Source organism: Myotis lucifugus, unplaced genomic scaffold, assembly GCF_000147115.1.
Source record: "Myotis lucifugus unplaced genomic scaffold, Myoluc2.0 scaffold_0, whole genome shotgun sequence".
NCBI classification, from domain to species: domain Eukaryota; kingdom Metazoa; phylum Chordata; class Mammalia; order Chiroptera; family Vespertilionidae; genus Myotis; species Myotis lucifugus.
The window spans coordinates 3163061-3182636 of NW_005871048.1; the positions used below are offsets into that span (position 1 = coordinate 3163061).

The 19576-nt window shown below is 41.7% G+C and overlaps 1 pseudogene; it reads left to right on the forward strand.

Annotated features, from left to right (window-relative positions):
- Positions 1–17622, forward strand: part of LOC102425067 — a 91529-nt pseudogene extending 73907 nt beyond the window's left edge.
- Positions 17623–19576: the final 1954 nt, after the last annotated feature.

Consider the following 19576-nt stretch of genomic DNA (forward strand, 5'->3'; position numbering starts at 1 on the left):
ACCAGTTCTGAGATCTTTGCCTAATATCTTAACCTTCTGAATTTAAGCTTCCTTATAGGAGGAGGAATAATAATATCAACCTCACCAAGCTTTTGTAAAGCCCTATGATACTGTAATGTAAAATACTTAGCACACTGCTGGGCACCAAATAGATTCTCAGTAAAGAGTAGTTTTTATGAATAACTTGGGGTGATATGAAAGAAGTAGACAACCTCCGTGGGATAGTCCAGCAGGATGCCCTGACCAACTGGAGGAGAAATAAAGCCACTACAGAAGTCAAGAGCGGGGGGAGGAGGAGGGACAGGGAGGAGGGGGGGCTGCACGTCACAGAAGTAAAGAAAGAAGGCACTCAAGATAATGTGTTGAACACCACAGTTTTTCCTGGAACCAGTACTGCCAAAGAATACTCTTTTGAATTTAGGACCAGCCTGTACGCAGCCATCACAGTCTGATGTGTTTCCTAGAACTCAACATTTTCAATGCTAAAATCAGGAAAGTCCTGGACGACCCAGTAGGAATTGGTCACCTCACCAGGTACCATACTGCCACATTCCCTGAGAAGTGAGAGCTCCACAGCCAGGGAGGGGGACTGTCAGGAAGGGCATCCCAACACTCTGCCCTTACCAAGGAAGACCAATGGTGATCACCCGAGCGCACTCCAAGAGAACCGGTGCCCAAAGTGCCAGGCGGAAATTTTAGACAAAAGGGAGCTAGCAACAATCAGTTCCCTTCATCTATTTAATCCTTATATGATTAGCAAAAAATTAAATCATTTATAATAGCCTTATATTTCAGTTATCAAGTGCTGAATTAAAATGGAATGCAAACACTAAAATTTAACATGCTGCTAAAGATGAACATGCCTAAAATATTAATAGCAACTCTAAATGATTTATAATGCCCTCTTGGGGCATATTTTATGATTTATTGATGTCATTTTAGCTGCTCCATGGGTGACAGAGTCACCTCACCATGTGTGTGCTCTGGTGGGTTTCTAGGCTCGTTATTCAGAAAAACCACACACTCAGATCTTTGCTGCATGCACATCAGACTGTAGGTGAAGTAGAAAAAGTAAAGATATGATTTTTTAAAAATAAATCAGAGAATTGTTGGGCTAAAAGTGATTCAAAATTGGTTATTTCTTATTTTCTCTACTTCTTGCTGGGCCATACTAAAGTTGCCTTCAATAAATGTACATTTCACAACCTCCCTTATTAATTTATAATGTCAGCGTTTGTTGACAAGAAATTCTACTTTAAATCTAACCTATTACCCCTTCTACATCAAGCAAAGCCCATTTTCTAAAGAATAACTCATGATTTCTTTAGTAGTTTACTTCCCTTTACTGACCTACTAATGCATTTTTCAAAACTTTCTGCTCATATCATAGATTTGCCCAGCTCTCCACTTTATAATTTACTTCTAGTCTCTCTACAGGTTTTAACTTTCTTATGCTACTAAAGTCTGCTGTAATTAAAACTCATTTGTCTTTTACTTCTTTCCTGACACTGACTCCATCTCTTAGTCATTTCTCCCTCTCTAGAGACTGAAAGATACCCAGACCTCCTTTTCATCTCCTCTCCACTGACAGCCACAGGTGGACTTAGGCCTGCACTTCTGGGGAATGGCCCATGCTCAGAAATTACCATTCCCTCTCTCTCCTGCCCCTCTTCAAAACGCCAAACCCTTCGACATAGGGATATGTGAATTTGGCTAGGGAAGGGGGGACTCTCTGAGAGCCCATTACATTAAAGCATATTGACAACTGCCTGTCACCCTACTTGAAATTATAACCAAGACCCAGAATTCTGTGTAGTATTCATAAACTAACAAGAAACAAACAAACAAACAAACAAAACAAGCCTCAGAGTCTTTTACTCTGTGTTTATTTTTTTGTATCCAGTATATGATTTACTTTTTGGATGCCAGTTCAATGTTGCTGACTCATGGTCACTGTATTTTTTCACTATAGACATGGCTAGTCACTTCTTATTTTGGTGACATTTGTTTTTCCTCACTATGTTATAAAACTATAATTTCGTAGGCAGTACCCTATGATCCTATGATGTAGTATGTAATTGCTAGCTAAAGTTTAAACTCTAACAAACAATTTATCATGAGCCCAAAGGCTAAAGGGAAGCATGGTATATAAATTTGTCACATTTCTTCTTTATCTCAGACATTTTGATGATGTGGTTATGCTTACAAAGATATGAATACACAATGGTTACTCAACATGCACCTGTTTATGGAGTGACTATATATAATTAAGCACCTGCCTGGTCATAGCTGTTTAGTGAGCACCAGGCCAGTTCTAGTCAGGCACCAGGTGAGGGATCAGTAACTTGGATTAAGCTGAGTGGAAGCTCTCAGTTGAGTAGTGGTAGGTGTTGCTTGAGACCTCTGGGGAGCAGAGACTGAGATGTCATTAGGAATGTAAAAGGTTTACTATACGAGGGAGTAACATTTGTGAAAAGAAAGAAGAAAGTAGGATTGGGTATGGGGAGCCATCAAACCATGATGCCGACCTAAAAAGTCTCTGGCAGCCCAACGAGGAGCTCTGAACAAAGTGCCGGTCGAGGGGTCAGCATCAGTGGAAAGGGTCAGGCTGAGGGCCAGAGAAGAGCGTGGCCTGGGTTCCAAAGTGGAAGCAGACCTGAAGGAGTTAAGAACTGGAAGTGTCAGCTAACTCTACTCCTCCAGCCTGAGTAACAAGCTCTTTCTTCAAAGAGGGTCTGAGTGATGCATCTCTGTATCTATTACATGGACTAAGATAAAAAAAAAAAAAGTAAGAGAGAACCGAAGTCCAAATTCTTGAACTCACTTGCACTAAGAATTGTAAAATTGGTGCAGTGGGTTCAAACCAAATAAGGTCGGGATTTAAAGGGGTGGGAGTGAGTTTTAGGGCTCAGGAGTGGCCTGAGCATTAGGTTTAACACCAGCTGGAATTTAATACTTCCTTTTATGGTAAGAGAAGCCACAGGCAGGCATGGATGGGTCATTCTGGCAGAAAGGACCAGGGGTGTGATATACAATAAAAAATATACAAAACAGTCCACAGGTGTCTCTGCTTTAACTAGAGATGTGACTTAAGAACTTCGGGGAACATATGGTGTTTGCTCTATGTTCTGCTGTTTTAATAGGAGAAGCCAAATGGCGTAGACACCACTGCTACCTACACATGAATGAAGTCAAGCGTGGTGGTTAAGGAGGCAGGCTCTGGAATGAGACAATCAGACCGAGCCCCAGTGCTACTGCTTCTGGTTCTGTGACCTTGGGAAACTTATTTATCCTCACAGCTTCAGTTTATTAAATGTGAAGCAGGGACAATAAATGATACCCATCAGGTGGGGTCGCTGTCCGGGTTAAACCCAAGTTATACAAAGTGGGAGTCCTGGACCAGCAGTGCCGCTGCCATGTGGAAGCTTGTTAGAAAGGTGGGCTCCTGAGTCCCATCTCAGAACAACGGAGTCAGAATCTCCATTTTCCCGAGACCCCCAGGTGATTTTGTGTGCATGTTAACAGTTGAAAAGTACTGGATTAATGATATAATGTACATTGCTTGACATGTAGTAACCACACAATAGATACTTGTTTTTCTTTTTGTTCTTATAATGATTGCTGTTTTCATTCTAAATCATCTTGAGTGACAAAGTGGGAGCGTGAACAAATCTTGCATCACTCAGCCCCCACAAGGCAGCTGCCTCAGGCTGGAGAAGCCCTGAGAAATACATCAGAGCCCTGGGCACATCACTGTCGGCAGCCTGAGTTTAGCACCCTCCTTCTCCACCCGAGCGCTTTGTCCGGCACATCATAGCTCCAGCCGCCACAGCTCCATTGACCACAGCTCGAGGGAGGATGAGCACAGTCAAGAAGCCTACAGTGGGGAAGGTGGTCTGAGGAGGTAGCTCCCTTCTCTGGGTCAGGGGTTCGGGCAGCCCCTCATGCTGCGCATGGCACATGTATCTCTGCTCCTCTCCAGAAGGCACCACCACTGCCATCCATGTCTGGAAGGTCCCAGCCTCTGCAGGCCTGGTCTTCACAAGCTCCGTGTCCTGGGTCTAGTCCTCCCTGTCATGCTGCAGGGTGGGAGCCCAGGGCCAGCACCTCAGGGTGACCTCGTGGTCAGAGATGGGGTGGTGGTCACATATGTCTTTGGAGGGTCTGCGCTCGACAGCATCTCCCTCCCTTTTACTAGTTATCTGCGGAGCCACTGCAGGCACGTGCCCTCCAGGTAGTTCCTGTAGTGTCCCCGCAGCACCAGTCGCCTCCCACTTTCGCAGGGTGATTTGATCCACAGTGTCCGCCCAGGAGCACAGGTCCTCATTCAGGGCAATGTCAAAGTCAAACTTCTTTACAAAGTAATTAGAAGGAATAAGGGAGGAAGGGAGGAAGAGAGGATGGGAAGGAAAGAGAGAGGGAGGAGAGAGGTTGGCAGGTTATGGAGGGATAAGTGTTTCTTCCTAACTCCCGCAACACATGCCCTTGTGTCTAAGTGGTGTCCTTGCATGCACTGTGGATGGGAAGCACACATCTCTTAAGCCACTGTTGCTTGGGGGCTGTTCATTGGCATTGAGTAGGAAATATCTTGGTGCCACTTAACGGAGGACTCTATTTCCCCTGGCCTCCATGAGGGAGACACTCATTCAGAGCCCTCCACAGTGCTCAGATGAGGAGGGAATGGAGGGACTGGCACTGAAGAGTTGCTTCCAGGCACACAAGTAGAGTTGGACATCAGTATTTTCCAGAACATTCCACACTCAAGCAGGTCTGTAGAAACAATTGATGAAGCCTGGAATTGAAGCAAGCTTTAACCCTGAGGTATGAAAAACTGGAGAAAAGTCTAAAAATAGCAGCATGGGCCCATTCCAGCATTGAAGCCTGGGACATTGAAGAGCATAACTATTGTTGAGGGAAAGGGAAGCCCAGGAGAACAGGTATCCCAACAGAAAATACTCCCAGAGCCACTCGTGCAGAGGACAAAGAACTGGAAAATGAGATCAAATTCCACTTTACAATAGCTTATAGTTTGTTGTCCATATATTTTTAAAAAATATTTTTATTGATTTCAGAGAGGAAGGGAAAGGGAGAGAGAGATAGAACCATCGATAATGAGAAAGAACCATTGATCGGCTGCCGCCTGCATGCCCCACACTGGGGACTGAGCCCGCAACCCAGGCAAATGCCCTGACCGAGAATCGAACCATGACCTCCTGTTTCCTAGGCTGACGCTCAACCACTGAGCAACACTGGCCAGGCTGTTGTCTATATTAATGCTGAGGCTGGGCATTATTTTTAATTCCAGGGCTTGGTTTTGATTATTCTCAAAAATTATTGTATTATGTTATATTTATAAAGCCCTCAGTTAAAAGGACCCTCAAATTATATCATACCGATAACTGGGACCAAATAGACCCAAGCTGAACATTACGTTAGGGTTCTGATATCCAGCTTGAGTAAAGAGAAACACCTAGAAAGTACTGCCTCAAGCTTGATTTCACTCTCAGTGTAACACGTCATACAGCCATCCCTCCGAGGATTGAAAGATAACAGGTTAGCAAGCAATGTGAAACAAATCACTCTGTGAATAGGGTATTTTGAATTGAAAAAAGATGGCATAATGAACCAGACTACAAAATATGTAGTAAGAATCCTAGATTTGAATGGAGTAGAATCAATAGCTGAAATTGAGGAAGTGTTTAGATTAAAAATGAATATGACTGTTTATAAATAAAGCTTTAATTAACATTTGTGCTTAAATAAACATTACAAATTGTACTTTTAGCATCCCCGGGTTCTTCGGGGATGCACTGACTACAAGGGACTAACCACAGCCGTGAATAATTCATGTGGAGTAGAGAGCCATAGATAAAAAGAGAAGAGCAGTTGATTGGTTTTTTTCCAAGAAATTGTTAATGTTACCTTATATTTTATTGAACCAGCCTCAAAAAATAACAGAGCCCGAGCATTATTGTTGCCGTTATTACCTTTCCTTTCCAAGTGCCATATCTTGTTCTCTCTTGAGTTGATATATTCTGATTACTTTTGCTTACTTTAAATATTAAATTTTTCTGGAAAAAAATGCTTGACTAGAACCTCTCATATTTGATTTTATTCAGTTATAAACACTGCTATCAAAATAAATAATCTCCCTTATCTTATTGAAATCTGTTTGTTCATTTCCTTCCATTTAATATATATAACTGTTCCCCAGTGCCCTTTCTCCCTAATTACAAAGAACAAGTGTGTCTTTCATTAGTCACAGCCATAGCTACAGCCCCACATCACCCAAGGAATCAGGGCAGCTGACACAAAGCCTGCAAATATCACCATGGCAGAACTGACTGTGACTGAAAGATTCCGTGGGTCCAATTCACCTTGGATTAAGCCAGGGAACTGATTTCCAGGACCTCAAAATTAGCTGTGATGGAGCAAACAGGCAATTTAGTGAGAGTCACAGATGTAGGGTCTGGTTTAGGCTATTTGCCTCTTTTCATTTCCAGAAAAGCTTTAGTGGCCAATACTGTTCCATGTTTCCTATCAGGCTCATCATTGTTTGTTGAAAGTGTGCTAGCCCTGGCCTGTGTGGCTCAGTGGGTTGGAATGTCACCTGTGCACTGAAAGGTTGCAGGTTTGATTCCCAGTTGGATTGCACGAGTGGGCACACTGAAGGCAGATGAAGCTTCAGCTGAAGCCTGGACAGGCTACAGTGGCTTCCTGATCAATGTTTCTCTCTCACATCAATGTTTTTCTCTCCCCCCACCCGCCCTTCCTCTTTCTCTGAAATCAATGAAAAACATATCATTGGGTAAGGATTTAAAAAATAAAATAAAATGTGTTATTCACCCTGGTGTATGAATCTAATCTAATTATGCACCAAGTGTCTCTCTTTGGCTTTGGTTTTATGATTTGACGTGTGTGTGTGTGTGTGTGTGTGTGCACTTTTGTTTTTGGCTCTTGTTCAGAGACACTAAGATCAGAGCTCCATATGTTCAGCTTTAAGCGGTTAGACTTTTTATTTTTTACCTTTGATAAAAAGTCCAACTCTCCACAGAAGAAATATACAAATTGGACAAAATTTGATCTTTGTGAGTTGTAGGAACTGTCTTGGTTTGATGGGGCAACTTGAGGTGGAGCTTTGGATAAAGAAAGTCATGTTAGGTCCAGTCCCTCCCAGTATGCACTCCTTCCTCCCCAACCTCTCATCCTCAACTGCTAAAACAAAACTAAAGCACAAGGATCTTAGACTAGGAGGCTTAAACAACAAGCATTTATATCTCATAGTTCTGGAGGCTGGGAAGTCAGAGATCAAGGTGCCGACAGACTCAGTTAGGGCCAAATGGCCATCTTCTAACCATGTCCTAACATGGTGGAAGGGTCAAAAGCTCTCTGAGGTCTCTTTTATAAGAGCACTAATCCCATTCATGGGAGTTCTAACCTCTTGATCTAATCACCTCCAAAAGGCCCCACCTCCTAATGCCTTCACATTGGGGGGTTAGGATTTCAACATATGGGTGTGGGGCACACCTATTTGGTCCATAAAAACAGGTCACCAGATTTGCTAGTGTCAAGAGAAGTAGAGAGATGATATCAGTGAAATATAATATGTATTACTGATATGTCTTATTTCACAGATTGTTTCTTGAATAAAAGCCAGCTTTGCCCCAGGAGTGTCTCTGATACCACACTCAACCCCCTTGTGTCCATATAAGCAGGAAATCAGTTTACCTCTTGGATTCCCTTGCCCCTTCCATACATGTAGAAAGTCCAGGATGAAAAATAATCTCAGGAGGGGATTCTGCTTGTACCTATCACACTGCTTTGCTACTTTGGGGTCAAGTGTACTCCCTTATAGCTGGAGAAATTAACAGCAGTTACTGAAGCTGTTGATTTAGCATGAGTGGGCACACCGAAGGCAGATGAAGCTGCAGCTGAAGCCTGGACAGGCTGGAGTGGCTTCCTCTGCCTGATGCTGCTGTTTCTGCTGGTGTTTAAATAGTGTCTGAAGTGATCAGCTGAGCTGGCCTCTGCCAGTATACCCCTGCCCAGGCCACAGTGAATCTTCCGGTTCTGTGGAGGGGTTCCAATTCTTTAGCTTCCTACTGCAGCTCTTCCAATTCACTCCCCGGCCTTTTCCCCATGTCAGGAGCCTCGTCCTGGATGCTGGTACCAGGAATGTCATGGACCCAAACCACCTGACCTCTTACTTGTCACTCCTTAGAAATAGAGCCCCCTTCTATTTTCAGACCCTAGCCGAGGCTCAGATCTTACCACCAAGTGAGTGAAAGGGGAGGAAAATTTCATCAACAGCTATTATTACAGGATCTCTAACCCCTACATTTTAGGTACAAGGTAGTCTTCTACTTTATGTATAATGCTTTCTTGAAAAGATGAATAGCAGCTAAATGTGAGAATTTTGAAACACTACTTGGGATCCATTTCATGTGTACTAAAAATACATTTAATTATCTATTTCATATACACTAGTGGTGAACGTGGTTGCTTCTTATAAGAAAATGGCGGGGGGGGGGGGGGCAAAGCCAGAAAACAGTTATTTTTCATAAGACAACGGATAGAACTGTTGGCTCTTTAAAATATAACCATTTGTAGATTTAATAATATAAAGTATAAAAATTTAAGAATAAATGCTACTTTGTGATTTTTAAAAAAGCTTTGGATAGAAGTAAATCAGCATATACACTCAGGAAAAAGAGTGGCTTCAGACTTCTCAGCAACAACACCAGACACCAAAGACAAAGAGAAATGCTAAATTTTTGAGGAAAATGATTTCCAAATTAGAATTATATTCTCAATCAAACTCTTATGTCTTGCAGTAGAATCAAGATACCTTTAGACATATAAGGCATGTTGGCCAGGTTTGTTGCATACAGAAGTTTCTCTAGCCAGTGACTATGGTCTGAATGTTTGTGTCACCTCAACCGCAAAAATAAATGCATATGCTGAAATCCTAATGCCCAATGTGATGGTATGGGGTTTGAAAGATGGTTAGGTCATGAGGGTGGAGCCCTCATGAATGAGATTAATGCCCTTATAAAAGAGAAGATTCAAGAAAGCTCCCTTCACCTGACAGGTGTTGCTCAGTGGTTGAGCGTCAAACTATGAACCACGATGTCACAGTTCGATTCCTGGTTAGGGAACATGCCTAGGTTGCAGCTGATCAATGATTCTCTCTCATCATTTATGTTTCTATCTCTCTCTCACTCTCCCTTCCTCTCTGAAATTAATAAAAATGTATTTAAAAAAAGAAAAAAGAGCCCAGCTGGCATGGATCAGTGGTTGAGCATCGACCAGGAGGTCACAGTTTGATTCCCAGTCAGGACACATGCCTGGGTTGTGGGCTCAATTCCCAGCGGAGGGTGTGCGGGAGGCAGCTGATCAATGATTCTCTCTCATCATTGATGTTTCTATCTCTCTCTCCCTCTCCTTCCTCCCTGAAATTAATAAAAATATATATTTTTAAAAAGAACAAGAAAAAAGAAAGAAAGCTCCCTTGTCCCTTCCAACATGTGAGGGCACAGTGAGAAATTGGCAGTCTGCAATCTGGAAGAGGGTCCTCACAGAACCCGAGCATGCTGGCACCCCGGTCTTGAATTTCCGGCCTCCAGAATGGTGGGAGATAAATTTCTGTTGGCTTCATGCCACCCGGTCTGTGATATGCTGTGATAGCAGCCTAAATAGACTGACCCCAGTTTAAGCTGAAAGGACCAGTTAGGAGGTAGAGAGCTCACAGACTGGCAGGTAGAAAACAGACTGTGCTTCTGAGAGTGACATCCCAGCACCACAGCACAGAGCTGCCCACCAAGGTAGTCGCTGCCTCAGGCATAAGCCGGGAGGCTGCTGTCACAGGTGCCAGTTCCAGCCTCTGCCTCCGCCATCGTCAGGAGATTGCTACACCAGGTGCTTCAGAGACACATTGGACTCCAGCACCCTGCTGTGCTCTCTTACCCAGATCTGCACCTGCCAAGTGGAAGCCTCAGGCCCACCTCTTTCCCAAGGAATTCAGCTCTGCACGCAGAGTCTGACTGGCGCACATGCAGCTGACTGGTGGAATCAAAATCACGTGTCTGCAATTTAGCAACTGAAAAAATGACTGGAAAATGTTCTTTGTTAAGAATGCAGAATTTATAATATGGGAAACTTTAAATGATGGGAAGGAGACGTTTACAAATTTGAGGCAGCCTGAATGATAAATGACCCCTACATGCAGATTTGAACTTTTACCTCTTATGGACTCTTTCTTAGGAAACAACCAAAACATACTAGCTTCTTTGCCAAACCAGGAAATATATCAAGAAAGAAGGAGATACAAAATTAGATAATAGGGGATCAAACACAGGGAGACAGACAAAGGAAGTTCCCAAGATGATGATGAAGGGAAGGTCTAAGCAGCCCTAGGTGTGAGCAGGAAGATGGAGCTTGCACAGGGGGTGGGAACGGGGGAAGGGGAGAATCAGATCCATTACTGATGCTTTCATTCTTATTGAAAATATCCAATGGACCTGGAGAGTATTATTCTGAGTGGAAATAAGCCAGTCAGAGAAAGATAAGTATCACATGATCTCACTCATATGTGAATCTAATGAGCCAAGTAAACTGATGATCAAAAATCAACCCATGGAAATATGAACAGACTGTTGAACCTCAGCAGGAGGGCAGGGGAGGGTGGATGGGAAGAGATCAACTAATGAACTTGTATGCACATATGCATAACCCATGGACATGGCAGTTGGGTGGTAGGGGCCTGGTGGGGGAGGATGGGAGTGGGCTGGAAGAGGTTAATGGGGGGGAAACAATAAAGATTTAAAAATAAAAAAGAAAGTATCCAGATGACTGAGACCCTGGAGATGCTTTCTCAGTGTTGGGGGTCCCATGAGGGAAGGCAGAGGCAGTGCTTATACCAAAGAATGGAGGAGAAGTAGCTTGCAGGGTGAGCAAGCAAGGGGACCAGCATGTGCCTGGACAGTGATGGGGAGGGGAGGAGGAATGCTAGACAGGTGGCAAGGCTGGGAGGTGCCAGGTGAGGCTGTAAGATAGACTTGCTGAGTCTCAGGGCCTAGTGATGACCTGTAAAAGAGGCAGCTCTCTCTGAAGCCCCAACATGGCCATCTGCAGACTGTCAATCTAGAAGTCACAAAGTTCTGAGTCTTCCCAGGAGCCCCCAGGACCTCACCATGCTCCCTAAGTCCACCTGGAGCCCATGCTTCAGTATGAGTCTGCTGGGGAAACACAGAGGCTCTCCCAAGGGGCACCCTGATCCAGCTCTGGCTCAGGCTGATGGGGACAAGAAACTAAAGTGGTGGCCACCGTCTCCCTCCTTCCTCTGAAATAAGCCCAGGAGCCTCCAGCCCCTGGGACCTCCCCTGGAATTCTACTCCACACTGAGGAACCCCACACCAGGGCTGAGGCAAATAGTACAAGTGTGCCATCTTTTTTAAAAGCCTCTTTCCCAGCATTCACTCCTGGTGTTTATCCCTAAAGGGGGAGGCAGCCCCCAGCAGACTGGCAGCTGCCCCTACCCCCTTCTGGCAGGAATTTCCCAGCAGGTCCTTTAAGTCACAGGTACCAGGAAGGTGGGGGCTCTGCAGAAAAAAAAAAAAGAAAAAAAGAAAGGATCCAGAGAATTATGATAGGCACCTAGAGCAGTGAACAATTGCAGGAGGAAAGGCAAGTATTAGCCCTGAGAAAATAAAAAAGGTTATAAATAAGGACATATAATCTTAGCAGGCTCCATGTCTCAGGTGTGAATAGCATTTGCCTGGGCATGATGGTGCAAACACTTGGTATTGATAGCAAAGCAGTCATGTAACTACATTGGCAGGTTGGAGTTGGAAGGAAGAGTACAGTGGTTACAAGCAGTAAGTGCTCATCTTCCACTTTAGGAAGTCAAAGAAACTATCTAACATTGAAAAAAATCAAGAAATCCTACCATGTATACTAATAAAAGGGTAATATGCTAATTTAACCAGGTTGACCAGACATCTTCCGGACATCCGACTTCCTTCCGGACAAAGCCATGGTGGCGAGGGCCGAGGCAGAGGTGGTTAGGGGTGATCAGGCCAGCAGGGGAGCAAGCAGTTAGGGGCTTCAAGGGGCTGTGAGGGCTGAGCCCCTTGCATGAATTTCATGCATCAGGCTTCCAGTAGTAATATAAGCATATTAGAATGTGGAAGTAAATACCAGAAGAAAGTTTTTTTAATGTCAAAAATTGTTGCATTGAGCAGAATTTTGGAGTAGAAAGAGGCGAAGACTGCTGTTTTCATTATATGCCTGACATATATATATATATATATATATATATATATATATATGCACACACATTAATTACAATAAAAAAAATAAATGAGGGAAAAAAGTATCCTTTGTAGCCTCTCTCCTTGAGACTTACACATTTGTCTCAAATTCTCCCCTTTCTATGGTACACCTTCTCATTCCGTAAACCATTCTCTCATCCTGTCAGGATGACAAACTACATTGGCCACTGGCTCCTTCCTGAAAATTAACCCTAGAGAACTAGAGGGAAACTTGGATTTGAGGAATTAATAACAAAAAATAAAATGCAATAAAACACTATGAGAAGTCCCTGGGGAGTCTGAAGACTCAGGAATTATTATATGGGAGATGAGTGAGGGGTGGGGAGTAGGAGGGAAAGGAGAGAAGCCTTCAGCCTGGGGGATCAGCAGCCACAGGTGACTGTGAGAAGAGAAGTAAAAGAACAACGTAATGTCCTGCTCTCACCTCTCCCCAACAATCAACAGCCTGCCAATCACTGTGGAAACAGGCAAGGGGCAGGAGGGTACAACAAGGAGAGATGAAAAGGGTGGATGTGTACAAGCCAGCTACCCTTTGATGTTCACCACTGAACTCCCCCACTCCTAACCTCCAGGGTAAGGGGAACAAATCCATGGAGAGATTCTTCTGGAGAGTTTAAAATGGTAAATACAGTCATAGGGTAAATACACCCTGCTTAACAATGGGGATACATTCTGAGAAATGCATTGTTAGGTGATTCGCTGAGTGCACTTATACAAACCTTGGTGGTATAACCTACCATATGGTATAGCCTATTGCTCCTAGGCTACAAACTGTACAGCATGTTACTGTACAAAAAAAACACAAGACTAAATCAGGCACAAGAGAAAATGACGCAATCAAGAAGCGCAAGAGATATAGAAGGCTTCTGCCAACATAACACAGCATACTGTTTTACAGGAACCTTTTGTTTATAAGTAGAAAGACTACACTCTAAAATAACAATTAAAAGTATAGTAAATAAACCAGTAACATAGTCATTTATTGTTAAGTGTTATGTACTGTACATAATTGTATAAGCCATACTTTTATATGACTGGCAGTGCAGTAGCTTTGTTTACACCAAGATTGCCGGGAACATGTGAATAATGTGCTGTGCTATGACATCACTAGGTGATAGGAATTTTTTAGCTCCAATGTTATCTAATGGGATTGCCATTGTACACCTGGTTCTCTGTTGACCAAAACATTGTTTTGGCTGTATACACTAGGAAAGTTATTTGTGGAATTGGCCAATTGGAATAATGACCATCAGTTCTTGGCCTTTGAGGCTCTCTTTCCTGGCTTTAATTCACCTACATCAACTGGAGGTTGGGCTATAGTCATTTTCCAACATACTATACTGGTAACCATGTGTAGTAACTGATACACATGGAAAGAGGAGTTTGAGGGACAAAATAACTAGAAATCCATGTAAGTTTAACTACTATATAAGAAAGCAACAAACTCAACAGTGTAAACCTTCTAAATAGAATTATGGGAGGAGATGGAACAAGAAATTAAAATAATGAAGATGAATATATTAAGAAGTGAGGGCTGATATCAGCAATATGAAGCAAGAACAAGAAAAAAAAAGGACCCACTTGAGTACTAAGTATGAAATTTGTAATAACTGAAATGAATAAAACAACAGATAAGAAATATAGCAAGATGAATAACTTGATGCATAAATCAGTGAGTTTGAAGATCAGATGAGAAACTCCTGGAAGTCAACAGGAAAGTGTAAAAAGATAGAAAATACAAAAGAAAGCTGGAGGCTGGGAGGAAAAGTGCTGGCAAGTGAGCAGTGAGTTTGTGCTGGTGTCAATTTGGCTGAACTACGGCTCTCCAAATTCCTTCTCCTGTACATTTTCAGTTATGATGGGCCTTAAGCCAGATCCCGTGATCTTATTGTATTTGATGGTCTCTTTGTTATCTCTGAAAATTTTTAAAATTCTTTCCATATCTTTTTTTTTTTAATTTTGTTCTGATGTTTCTAGGTTTGGAATTTTCCTTATCTCCTATTAATTGTTTCTATTTTTCTTATCTGGGTACAATAGTCAGAGTTCAATCAGAGAAGCAAAACCATTAGGGTGTGTGTGTGTGTGTACACAATAACATATATATAGACACACATACATATGAGTTCACTAAATTATTTGTCTAGTTAGGAGAAATATACAGATATTGATAAATTTAAGAATTATTAGGAATAAGTAAACATGAGTAAGTATCTTAAGGGCAGCCACATGTGAACAGAAATAGAATAATTTTTGAGCTAGCAGAAAATAAAGTGTAGTGAATTAAAAATATGAGACATGGCCCAGCCAAAGTGGCTCAGTGGTTGAGTGTCAACCTATGAACCAGAAGGTCACAGTTCAATTCCAGGTCACATGCCCCGGTTGTGGGCTCGATCCCCAGTGTGGGGCGTGTAGGAGGCAGCCAATCAATTATTCTCTCATCATTGATGTTTCTCTCTCTCTCCCTCTCCCTTCCTCTCTGAAATCAATAAAAATATATATTTTAAAAAATGAGATATGGTAGGAGAAATCATTCCTAATATAATAGTAATTACAAGAAGCGCAAATGAAGTTAACTCACAAATAACAAATACTCTCTGATAGTATTAAGAAATAAAAATAAAATACAAAAATATGTTGTTTTTGAGAAACATTCTTAAAACCAAAAGATTCAAAAGGTTGAAAATGAAAGAGTAAAAGACCAAAAAACAAAAACAAAAACAAACAAACAAAAAACACCCATGAAAGAAATCTGGAATTCCAATCAAAATAGCTGATAAAAAAGAATTTAAGGTAAAAGATAAACAAAACAATAAAGGGCTAAGACATAATCATCACAAACATATGCATGCAGTGAATAATAGGTTACAATAACTGACAGCATACAGAGAGAAATACTTGCAGTTTTTAACATCCAGCTATCTAAAATGTATAATTAGTAGGCTTATACTATTACTTATATTGTTTAGATCTTTGATAGGAATGTTCTAATGGCATGCTATATATAATATATATCTTTTGATATGTGTGTTATAAAAGTTCATGCAACAAATAGCAAATACATATTTTAGGAGTATGTACATACTTATGCAAATTTTTAGGCCTAACAGAGGTCTCAATAAAGTTTTCAGGAACAGTATCTTGTAGATTACATCTTCCAAACATAAAAAAATAATAGTAGACATGAGTAACAAATTTTTTAAATGTCCCTTATTTTAAAAATACTATGTTACTAAATAACTCATAGTTTAAAAATGAAATTATAATCAAAATAAATAAAAAATCTAGAATTAAATGAATGTGAAAACACAAAATGTATGGGACATAACTAAAGCAGTATTTAGAAGAGCATTTATACCTTTAAATATACTTATCAGGAAACAATAAAAGTTTAAAAGAAATATGCTCAGCATCCAACTGAATAAGTTATAAAATAGAACATCAAGGCAAACCCAATGAAGAAAAATGATATAATAAAAAAGAAACAATATAATAATTTTTTAGTAAAGGAGATTAGTAAGACTAAAAGCTCTGCTTTTGAAATATTACCAAGACAAACCTGATAAGTCTCATAAGAAGAAAAAGAGCCAAAAAAGTAAATAAAATAGGAATAAAAAAATAAAGATAAGGGAATAATTACAGATTTAAAAAACAAATGTAAATAAAGTGGATAAATTCCTGGAAAACATAAAATGCCAAACTGGTAAAAAAAGAAAAAGGGAATTTAAAATAGACTCACAAGAAATGCAATTGGTAGTTAAAACTCCAGTCTTTTCCTGTGGGAGCCACTGGGTTGAGAGGAACGAGGCTCTTTCCTCTCCACACCAGGGTGTGTGCTCGTCCACTAATATCAGTGTACTCCGAAAAGGGGGAATCATCTGGCAAAAATGTCACTTTGCCTGCTGTGTTCCAAGCTCCCATTTGACCAGATATTGTGAATTTTGTTTACTCTAACTTGCGAAAAAACAATAGACAGCTCTATACTGTCAGTGAACTGACAGGTCAGGAAATCAGTGCTGAGTCTTGGAGTGCTGGCAGAGCTGTGGCTCAAGTTCCCAGAGTTCGAGGTGGTGGAACTCATCGTTCTGGTCAGGGTCCTATTGAAAATACATGCTATGGCCCTGACCGGTTTGGATCAGTGGATGGAGCATCGGCCTGCGGACTCAAGGGTCCCAGGTTCGATTCCGGTCAGGGGCATGTACCTTGGTTGTGGGCGCATCCCCAGTAGGGGGTGTGCAGGGGGCAGCTGATCTGTTTCTCTCTCATCGATGTTTCTAGCTCTCTATCCCTCTCCCTTCCTCTCTGTGAAAAATCAATAGAATATATTTTTTTTAAGAAAGAAAATACATGCTATGGGGGCCACATGTTTGTATCAACCAAAACCTGGTACCATTGGCACCAGAGGGAACACAACACAGAAGCAATATATTGTCTACTCTGTCCTTCTGTGCTGGCTGCCATGGACTTACCAGCACTGCTCATGTCTAAAGGTCATCATATTGAGGAAGTTCCTAAATTTCCTTTGGTGGTTGAAGATAAAGTTGAAGGCTATAAGAAAACCAGGAGGCGGTTTTACTTCTTAAAAACTTAAGGCCTGGAATGATATAAAAAAGGTCTATGCCTCTCATCGGATGAGAGCTGGCAGAGGCAAAAAGAGAAACTGTCATCATATCTAGAGCAGGGGACCTTGCATCATCTATAATGAAGACAATGGTACCATCAAAGCCTTCAAAAACATCCCTGGAATTACTCTGCTTAATGTAAGTCAACTGAACATTTTGAAACTTGCTCCTGGTGGACATGTGGGCCATGTCTGCATTTGGACTGAAAGTGCTTTCCACAAGTTAGATGACCTATGACACTTGGCATAAAGCTGCCTCTCTCGAGGGTAACTACAACCTTCCCTTGCAAAAGATGCTCAATACAGACCTTAGCAGAATCTTGAAAAGCCCAGGAATCCAGAGTCCTCCATACATTGCGGTGCAAGAAGATTCATCTCATAGTCCTGAAGAGGAATACACTAAAACACCCGAGAATCACGTTGAAGCTAAACCCATATGCAAAGACCATGCACTGGAACACCATTCTTTGCCAGGCCAAGAACCATAAGTTCCAGGTGGATAAAGCAGCAGCAGTGCTAAAAGCCAGATCAGATAAGAAGGGGCTTCCAGGCAAGAAGCCTGTGGTAGGGAAGAAAGGAAAGAAGGCTGTTGGCCTTCTTATTAAAGGCAAACAAAAAAAGAACAGCAAACAAAACTCCATCCCAAAGATCTCTAGACCTGGATGCTTTTAAAATGGACTCTATCATGTGGAATCTCGGAAGGAAGGTGGGAGAGGGTGGGGGGTGGGAGGTCATCAACCAAAGACCTTGTATGCATATACTAGTATGCATAACGCATGGACGAAGATAGTGGGGTGGTAAGAGCTTGGGGTGGGGGTGGGAAGGGGGGTGGGGGTGGGCTGGAGGGGTCAATGGGAGGAAAAAGGGGACATATATAATACTTTCAACAATAAATGTTTAAATTAATTAATTAATTAATTAAAATGTACTCTATCAAATTTTCAAGTACACAATTCCAATGTTATATATGTTGTTCCAGAAAATGCAAAAAAGAAACAATAATTCTCAGTTTGTTTTATGAAATTAATACAATCTCATTTTCCTTCATGTTTCTGGATTTAAGCCATGGTTCAGAAAGTTTTCCTCATGCCCAGGTTATATAGGAATTCATCCACCTTTTTCCTAGTACATATATGGTTTCATTTTATTTTTACATTTATGTCTCTGACCCATTTGGAATTTATTCTGCCCTATACTATAAATAATAGATCCAATTTTACTCTGTTCCCTTATGGCTACACACAGTGGTGTGCTGATGCTGGCTCATGCCAGTTCAAGAGAGCTGATTGTTAAATTTTCAGGAATGTTGTGAGCTGACTGCTAAGCAAAGCCATTATAACCAAATAGATTACATAAACTTACAATGAAATAAATCATGTTAAAAACAAACCTCATCACCTTCTAATTATTTTAATATACACTGAGTGGCCAGATTATTATGACCACCTGACGTTTGTAAGTAAATTAGCTATAATTTCGCGCTGAAGTTGCTAGAGGGCCAGACCATTATAAATAGGGAAGCAGGTTGTTTACCACGACAGTAGAAGTGATTTTTCTCTGAAGATATGGGTAAACAACGCGATTTAACAGCCTTTGAACATGGGATATATTTGAACGTGAGTGACAAGATTATTATGACCACCCCATCAGTACTTCGTTGGGCCACCTTTTGCCTTCAAAACTGCGGCGATTCTTCTTGGCATTGACTCCACGAGATGTTGAAAGGTGATGCGAGGAACCTGACACCATGCCTGATGAATAGCACTGTCCAGTTCTGTGAGATTTGATGGTTGTGGAAACAGCTGCCTGATGGCTCTTTTCACTTCATCCCACAAATGCTCAATTGGATTGAGATCTGGTGATTGTGGGGGCCACCTAAGCAAGGTAAAGTCTCCCTCATGTTTTTGAAACCACTCCTGCACAATACAAGCACCGTGGCATGGCGCATTGTCTTGTTGGAAGAAGCCATCTCCATTGGGATACACCATCAACATTATAGGATGAACTTGATCAGCAACGATACTTAGGTATGTTGTGCTATTCAGACGTTGTTCCACATGAATTAAAGGGCCCAAACCATGCCAGGAAAACATGCCCCAAACCATAACACTGCCCCCACCAGCTTGAAGGGTTGTACTCATGCATGTGGGGTGCATGCTTTCATGCTGTTTCCGCCAAATTCTCACTCTGCCATCTGCATGATGCAACTGGAAACGTGATTCATCGGACCACATGACTTTTTTCCAATGCTCGACTGTCCAATCCTTGTGTTCCAGTGCGAATTGGAGACGTTTTATCTTGGTAACTGCAGACAGCAAAGGTGTTTGAACAGGCCTTCAGCTTCCATATCCCATATGATGCAGTGTATGGTTAAATTTGCCTACAAACGTCAGGTGGTCATAATAATCTGGCCACTCAGGTTATATATATATCCCACATTCAAAGGCTGTTAAATCGTGTTGTTTACCCATATCTTCAGAAAAAAATCACTTCTACTGTCGTGGTAAACAACCTGCTTCCCTATTTATAATGGTCTGGCCCTCTAGCAACTTCAGCGTGAAATTATAGCTAATTTGCCTACAAACGTCAGGTGGTCAAAATAATCTGGCCACTCAGTGTATTTTAC